This window comes from Homalodisca vitripennis, chromosome 3 (genome assembly GCF_021130785.1).
Source record: "Homalodisca vitripennis isolate AUS2020 chromosome 3, UT_GWSS_2.1, whole genome shotgun sequence".
NCBI classification, from domain to species: Eukaryota; Metazoa; Arthropoda; class Insecta; order Hemiptera; family Cicadellidae; genus Homalodisca; species Homalodisca vitripennis.
In genome coordinates, this window is record NC_060209.1 from 156,002,651 (window position 1) to 156,010,999 (window position 8,349).

The window sequence follows — 8,349 nt, forward strand, 5'->3', positions numbered from 1 at the left end:
ATCTAAAGAATAAAACATCCAGTTCAGTATTTGGACACCTCTGATAGACAGCCATCTCCTGGAATTTCAAGGAAGTCAAGCACGAATCTTCCAGCAGGTCCCTTGGTTGATTCCGTAAGTAATGATGCTTCTACTAGTGGAACACAAACACAAGATACCAAACTTATCTTGTGATAATTTTGATTCAGAACCTCCACGCAAACGCCATAAACAAATGAGTACTAGTAGCACCTACCAAAATAAATCAAAAAATCTGTTGGTATGACGCTTTGTTAGACATTGATAGTTTTAGATTATCAGCCCCCTTACAGATAGTAGAGAATGTTGGTTTCAAAAACTACACTAAGAAACTTAACCCGGACTACACTCTTCCAAGCAGAAAAAACTGTTATCGACCAAATTACTCGATGAACGGTATAAGGTATGTCAGAAGCCCTTAAACAAAAACTAGCAAACAGTTGAAAATATTGCATTGACAAACAGATATCTGGACGTCAGATAGTAATAGAAGTTACATGTCTTTAACATGTCATTTCATCCTTGATGCCAAGTTAAATTCTAAGTGTTATTCTACCTCTGAGTTACCCTTGGATCATACATCTGATAACATAGCTAACGCTATAAGAAACATTGCAGAAGAGTGGCAAGTACATCATAAAATTGTGTCGCTGTTGTTACTGATAAATGCCAGCAATGTTAAAAAGGCTGTCAGAGAAATTTTACATTTGCGTAATCACTACTGTGTTGCGCACACATTAAATCTTGCCGTTAAGGATTGCATATCGACAGGGCAATGATGAAAATGATCATTTAAAACATGATGAATTGATCAAAATTATCAGCAAATGTCGTTCAATTGTGACTCATTTCAACCATAGTGCTAAATCTTCCTATAAATTGAATAGATATTCAAAATCAAATGGGTCTAGAAACGCTTAAATTGAAGCAAGATGTCCCAACTCCGGTGGAATGCAACTTTATTTATGTTGGAACGGTTGGTCAAAGTTAAAATTCCTCTTTCAGCTACTCTGCCACTTATACAGTCAACCTGTACCATCTCTAAAATGCTTCTGAGTGGGATATAATTGACGACTGCATTGCTTTACTCCAGCCTATAGAAAAAATGTCAACATTTTTGTGCGGAGAAGCTTACCCTACACTATCCAGTGTTATACCATTAGTTAGAGGACTTCAAAGTGTACTAATAAAAAAGAACCCCCAAACAGATGCAGGTTAAACATCTAAAATCATCACTAATTGAAGTCATTGACAAAAGACTGAATGTTTATGAAAATAACAGGACATCAGCCAAAGCAACGTTCCTGGATCCTCGTTTTAAGAAAAAGGCCTTTGGTGTTGAATCCAATGCCCAAAACGCTCAGAAAGTGGGTAATTGAAGAACTGACCAAACTCCAACCCGAATCAAGACAACCTCAACACACAAAGCCTACCACCACAACCTGAGCCAAGGCAATCAGAAGAGGACAATCTGTGGGAAACTTTTGAAAAAAAAAAGTAGCTGAATTGACCACCTTTCAAAACGCCAACTTCTTCAGCAACAATATTGATAAATCAGTATATAGAACTACCGTATTTAGACAGAAAAGCGAATCCACTCCAGTTTTGGGAAGAGAGGAAGCACATTTTCCCTTCACTTTATAAAACTAGCCCAAATGTATTTGTGTATTCCTGCAACTTCTGTTCCTTTCTGAAACGTTTGTTTTCTAAGGCTGGGATGGTTGCCAATGAAACGCAGGAACAGGACTACTGCCTAAAAAATTGGACAGTATTTTATTCTTAAACAGCTGGAGCAAGCCTACAGTACCAAATTCAATGTAGGATGTACCTATTCTGTTTAAAACTGTGTAGTGTATAATACAGACCTAACCTGTGACAAATAATTATTATATTGTATTATTATTATATTATATTTTTATCATATTATATTATTATTATATTACATTTGTATTATATTTATATTATTATTCTATTATATTTATATTATATTATTATAATATTATATATATATTTATATATATATATATATTATATATATATATATATATATATTATAATTATTCATCCAATTCATTATTACAAATATAAAAAGATACTGTTTATTTCTTAGATATATGTTTTTTACGATGTCTATTATTCAATTGATAATGTTGTGCAATTGCATACTCGTATAGTATAATATAGTAATACTTAAAATATATTACACTATTGTAAATCTTATGTGTTTAATTATTCATATACCATTCATAGGGAAAAGACATAATAAGATGTGTGTGTATATATATATTTTTAAATTTACATGCAATACCAAATATTACACCAAATTACATAAAAATTAAAATAGTTAGTTTTAATATAGTATTGTATTTTATTAGGAATTAAATACAAGTGTGAAACTAGAAGTATTTTTTATTTTTTACAAAACTCCCACGTTATGTATAATACAGTGTTAACTCAGATAAATGGTTCTAAAAAATGGAAATATAAAATCAAGTAATATCGCGAATCTCAGTTCTGTTTTACTCGCATTCAACAGTGCAGGTCAACGAATTGCAGGAGTCGGGTGAATACTGAATACAATTAATTATAGTGAATACGAGTCGGCTGGAGGTCCGCTACCCGAGGATGTGAATAGCGAATCCGAGTCGGCTGACTCGAGTCACGGACTCGAGTAGGTAAAAGTATTCGGAATACGAGTTACTCGAGTTGAAAGAGTATTCGACTCGGCACATCACTAGTGATAGTGAAGACGTAGTATCAGTAACAGAAACTGCGGTGAAACTCCCAAATGTGATTGTTGTCACTTGTCATGTACATTAATCAGATGTCCCTTACATATGATGTATCAGATGTATGTAATATTGGAGAATGGGAGTTTATGTTTATGATTTGTTTAGCAATTATCTGCAACAGGGTTGCCAGATGAACACTGAAAAATTATCCGCAGCTTAACGTCAAAATCACCAGTCATGTGGAAATTCCTACTATACAAACATCGTTTTTTAATATACCTAACAGTGTTGTGTAAATAGTCATTCTAATTATAAAAATAATCTTTTATGCTCGTAGTAAATATTTTCATGACACAAATTAAATTCAAAGGTTCTTTTTCATTTTCTCCGATTGTGGTATCCAGAACCAAAAACCAAAAAGAAATTCGAAAAATTTTAAATGCATGCCAGCCTCAGATCCAAAGTTTATAAATTCCCTAAGTCAACAATTATATGCAAAGGGTGACAGGCTAACCACTGACTAACCCATGTAAAAGTAGTTTAGTATTCGAGTCATTAACCTGTTTTTAAAAACACAAACACAACTACTTTAGATGTATATTTCATGCACTACAGCTACAAAACTAGGACTTGTTATTATGATTTCTTAGATTGAAAGTCATAATATAAAATTTGGAAATCTGGTCCAACTAAAAAAAAGGCAAATGAAAAGAAAAGGTTTCTTCTTTGAAAAATTGTGCTTACATCATTTTATTGTCGATTTGAATTAGTTGCAAGAGGGGAAAACAATACATAGTGAAACACGTAATGTTATTGCCAGAGCAATAGCTAAATGTGACGAGGAATAATAATAAAAAAAGCAATAATTTAGTGTTTCCTTTAAAGAAAGCTACTGAAAGAGCTGCTTTTTACATATTTAAATCCCTAAGCAGTGTTTATAAAATTAGAAGTAAGTGTAAAAAGTCGGGTAATTCGTCTCCATCAACCCCAGCTAAGAAAAAGAAATGTGCGGCTCAGCGGAATGCGACAATCGACAGTTTTGAGATATACGTAATTAAAAATTTAATAAATGATTAAAATATTCACAACAACAAAACATTATGTCCTTCCACTAAATTCCTGCCACCTTCTTTCTCCTGGCGATCGGACTGCAAGTGACACAACGGTTATTGTTGCATCTACGAGTTTTATGATCTACGACATTTAAGAATAATTAGTTGTGAGGCGATGGATGAGAATTTCTTTCATAATAGAGATGGCATTTTTACATAACAGGATCTTATGGACGTGATATGGTGTTTAAGGCAGCGATTGATAAAATTAAATGTGACATTAACTTGCCTGTTTTATAGCTAACGTCCACCATTTTGTAAACGCAAATTTCATCACAAATATAGATAGCAACTAGTAAAGTCAGTTTAGGTAAGTGAAACCACCCAGACAATGGCATTGACGCTGTGTTACAAAAACGATGGCGAGAAAGAAAGGATTTACAACAATCGAATGTATGATACAAAAAATTGTGGCCGTGTAAACTAATCATAGCTAGTAAGGACCAGAGTATGATTCATCTTTTAAAGGTTGGTAAAATTATAGGTATCCATCAAGATAAAATAATTCTATAAGTAAAACTAAATATAAGCTGACAGTTGAGTGCCAAACAGGCGCGTCATCAAATTGTCTTGTTGATTCGCCATATCTAGCTAAATAAAGTTTCTTTATACACTCAAAGCGGGTAGAGGTAGTAAATACTGAACCCGATGTTGACATTAACGAAATTTTACAGAATGCAGAAAGTCCTATTCCAATAAATGATTTTTTTTTTTTTTATTTACAAGGAAGACATAATATGATCCCATAAAATACATATTAGGTTAAAATTACTTTTATAGGAAATTCATTATCTAAAAAAAATGAAATTAAGCTATGTTGTTTTAAGGAACAGGGTGGCCTGCTTCGTAGCGACTTCGCTTCCTTTCGGGAGGCAGTAAATAAAACTGATCGTCATAATGACGTGTAATTTTCATTTTCACAGTAAGTGAAATAAAGTCTGTTATTTCAGATAATGTAACTTTTTGGCCGTCGGTAAAAACCTGTTAAAAAATTGGGCTCCAGATAATACCAAAGAACCCAAAAATATAATGATTTACAATTATTGTTATGGAATGAGTAATATCAATCCACGCATTTGGAGTTATAGTGTTCAAGGGCGATAATAACTTGAACCTGTTTTTAGGAGATTTCAATGCTGATCATATTACTTAGGGTTATGCAATATTTTGTTTTAGAGGGAGACACATTTATAACATCATAAGTAATAATAACTTTATAAAAATAAATAAACACTACAATGTAGGTACATTTTTCAGAAATTAAAATGAACTTGATCTGGCTTTTATAAGACCACTTTTGTTTAATACAATATCATCTTGGGAAGTCCAATCGAATTCATGTTTTGCAATCATTTTCCAGTTTATATTGAAATTGATTGCACAATTGGAAACATAATAGTTTATGTTCATGGTTCTTCTTGAAGAACGAGAAGAAACACGCAAAGTATGGAATGAAGTACATACTAGAAGTCATTCAGTGATTTAATCCTAGATGCTTCTAATTTTAGTCTGGATGATATCCATCTACTTTTGAAGCGATTTTAGAGTACATTAGAAACCAACATAAAAAAGCCTTTCTTCCTAGGATACTTGTACAGATAAAGCGTCTAAATCAAGTTGGCCAAACGAATGCGGAAAATCAATAGCATTGAGAAGATTTGCTTAAAAAAATATGTTAAATATAACTTATGACAATTATGAGGCTTATATGAGGTTGTATGCAAACAAGGCCAAATAACCCTCAATAAATTGTAAAATTGATAACTTGCTGAAGTTATTAAAAAAGCAAAAACGCCATCATGGGATACATAATGTTCTAATAATTTACATGATCAAAATTTATCTAATGGAAAATTATTAAAAGTTTTCAGGTGGAAATATATATACACAATAGACTTTAGGGGATAAGTGGACTTTTTTGTATGAGGGAACTGGAAATCGTTGTTGCAAGTACACATGGTCAGTTGCAGATGGTACCTATATCATACTGTATGACGTAACAATTGCCAGAGAAAGGTCCACTACAAGGCTACTTTTAAACCTATGTAACAGTATTCTGAAATCGGAATGTACCGAATTGCCCAGTGGTTGGAAGAATCATGTCATGTTTCCCTCGTTAAAAATATATTGATAAAAACTTATCTGAGGGATACAGGTCCATCGCGTTAATTTCCTTCCTCGCTAAGGTCTTAAACAGCCTTGTTAAAACATATTAGAATGGTTTGTTGAATCTTCTAATTTGATTTCACAGATTCAATGTGGTTTTCGGAAAGGCAGAAGTTGTCAAGACCATTTTGTTACTTTCTCCACATTAATTAATGTGGGCAATGTATGAATACAACTGCAATCGCTGCGCCTAGTGATTTTATTAAAGCATATGGTAATTTACATATTCCTACTCTTTTATCAAAATTATATGCTGTGAATATCGCAGCTATTTTGATGGAATATTTATCATTCTGGCTAACGGAAAGAAAAGTTATTCTCAAAGTAAGTGGAAAGAAAATACAGAGGCTTACATCTAGAGGTATACCGCAAGGCAGTATAAATCAGCCTATTATATTCTCTCCTGCAGGAGAAGCATGATTTAAAATATCATCGGAATACTAAAGCGACCTTGTCCTGTAAAGCTTCAGAAGTTAATGTACACTGAAGATGGCCGAATGCCGAAAGACGCGTATGAAAATTAAATTTCTTTTAAAGGGTTCTAGTTGTTATTTTTGATACTAATATAAAGATAACCCTGTAGTGTGGAGTTAATAACTTATAAATATATAATACATAAATTTAAATGGCCTGAAAATAAGATGATTCTTAATAAATTATTTATGGAACAAAGTTAAAGTGAAAAAAAACGTGGTAACTAAGTGGAATCTGTTATTAAACTTTAAAGATAAAAGTCGGTCCTCTTCCGTAGAATAATGGATTTAGTCTCGGCTCTTTAACTGAGAGATCACGGGTTCAAATCCCGGGGTTCAAATACACGATAAATAGTGTACTAGGCTATGCTAATAAAAACAGACCACCGTGAAGTTAGCGTCACTTTATCGTCCAGACCGTCTAGTGCATCAATGTTGCAGTCATCAATCTGAAGGCGTTAACAAAAAATCAAAAACTGAGATAAATTGTATAATACTAATTATAAAAACGATCTTTTATAAAATCAACACAGTTTTTTCTATTTATTACTTTCCACAAAGGTTTCCCATTAAATGTGTAATGAATAAAAATCCCAAATATAATACCTAAGTAAACCGTAGGAATGTATCGTAAAATGGACGTCCTCTAATAAAAGCCACTCCTGAGATTAAAACAAACAAGTGCCCGCAATTAAACTTTGTACACAGATGCTCTGTAAGCTGAACTTTAATATACCAACGTCAAAAAGGTGGTGTCGGCCGTCAGAGGTCCTATCGTCTAAATTAAATGCACCGTTGGACGGGCGTTCTCGTATAAAAGTCACTCCTGAGACTAAACCAAACAAGTGCCCGCAATTAAACTTTGTACACAGATGCTCTGTAAACTGAACTTTAATATACCAACGTCAAAAATGTGGTGTCGGCCGTCAGAGGTCCTATCGTCTAAATTAAATGCACCGTTGGACGGGCGTTCTCGTATAAAAGTCACTCCTGAGACTTAACCAAACAAGTGCCCGCAATGAAACTTTGTACACAGATGCTCTGTAAGCTGAACTTTAATATACCAACGTCAAAAATGTGGTGTCGGCCGTCAGAGGTCCTATCGTCTAAATTAAATGCACCGTTGGACGGGCGTTTTCGTATAAAAGTCACTCCTGAGACTTAACCAAACAAGTGCCCGCAATGAAACTTTGTACACAGATGCTCTGTAAGCTGAACTTTAATATACCAACGTCAAAAATGTGGTGTCGGCCGTCAGAGGTCCTATCGTCTAAATTAAATGCACCGTTGGACGGGCGTTCTCGTATAAAAGTCACTCCTGAGACTTAACCAAACAAGTGCCCGCAATGAAACTTTGTACACAGATGCTCTGTAAGCTGAACTTTAATATACCAACGTCAAAAATGTGGTGTCGGCCGTCAGAGGTCCTATCGTCCTAAATTAAATGCACCGTTGGACGGGCGTTCTCGTATAAAAGTCACTCCTGAGACTTAACCAAACAAGTGCCCGCAATGAAACTTTGTACACAGATGCTCTGTAAGCTGAACTTTAATATACCAACGTCAAAAATGTGGTTAACAGTTAGAAAACAAATCATTGTAAAACATTTTACTAGATTAGAGAAGCATTTCATTATTTTCTTTATCATATATAATGGTGTATGTTATTGTGTGTGGTATTGTAGTAGCCTATTATCTTATATCTTTTCTGTCTCAAAACAGCTTTACAGAGTTTATCAATTCCCAATAGTTATGTTTACTGTTTACTTTCTGTAAGTCTATTATCTAATGTAATAAGTTGAATAATACCATTTAAGTTTGGTTAAACTTTAATCCATTTCATAACAAT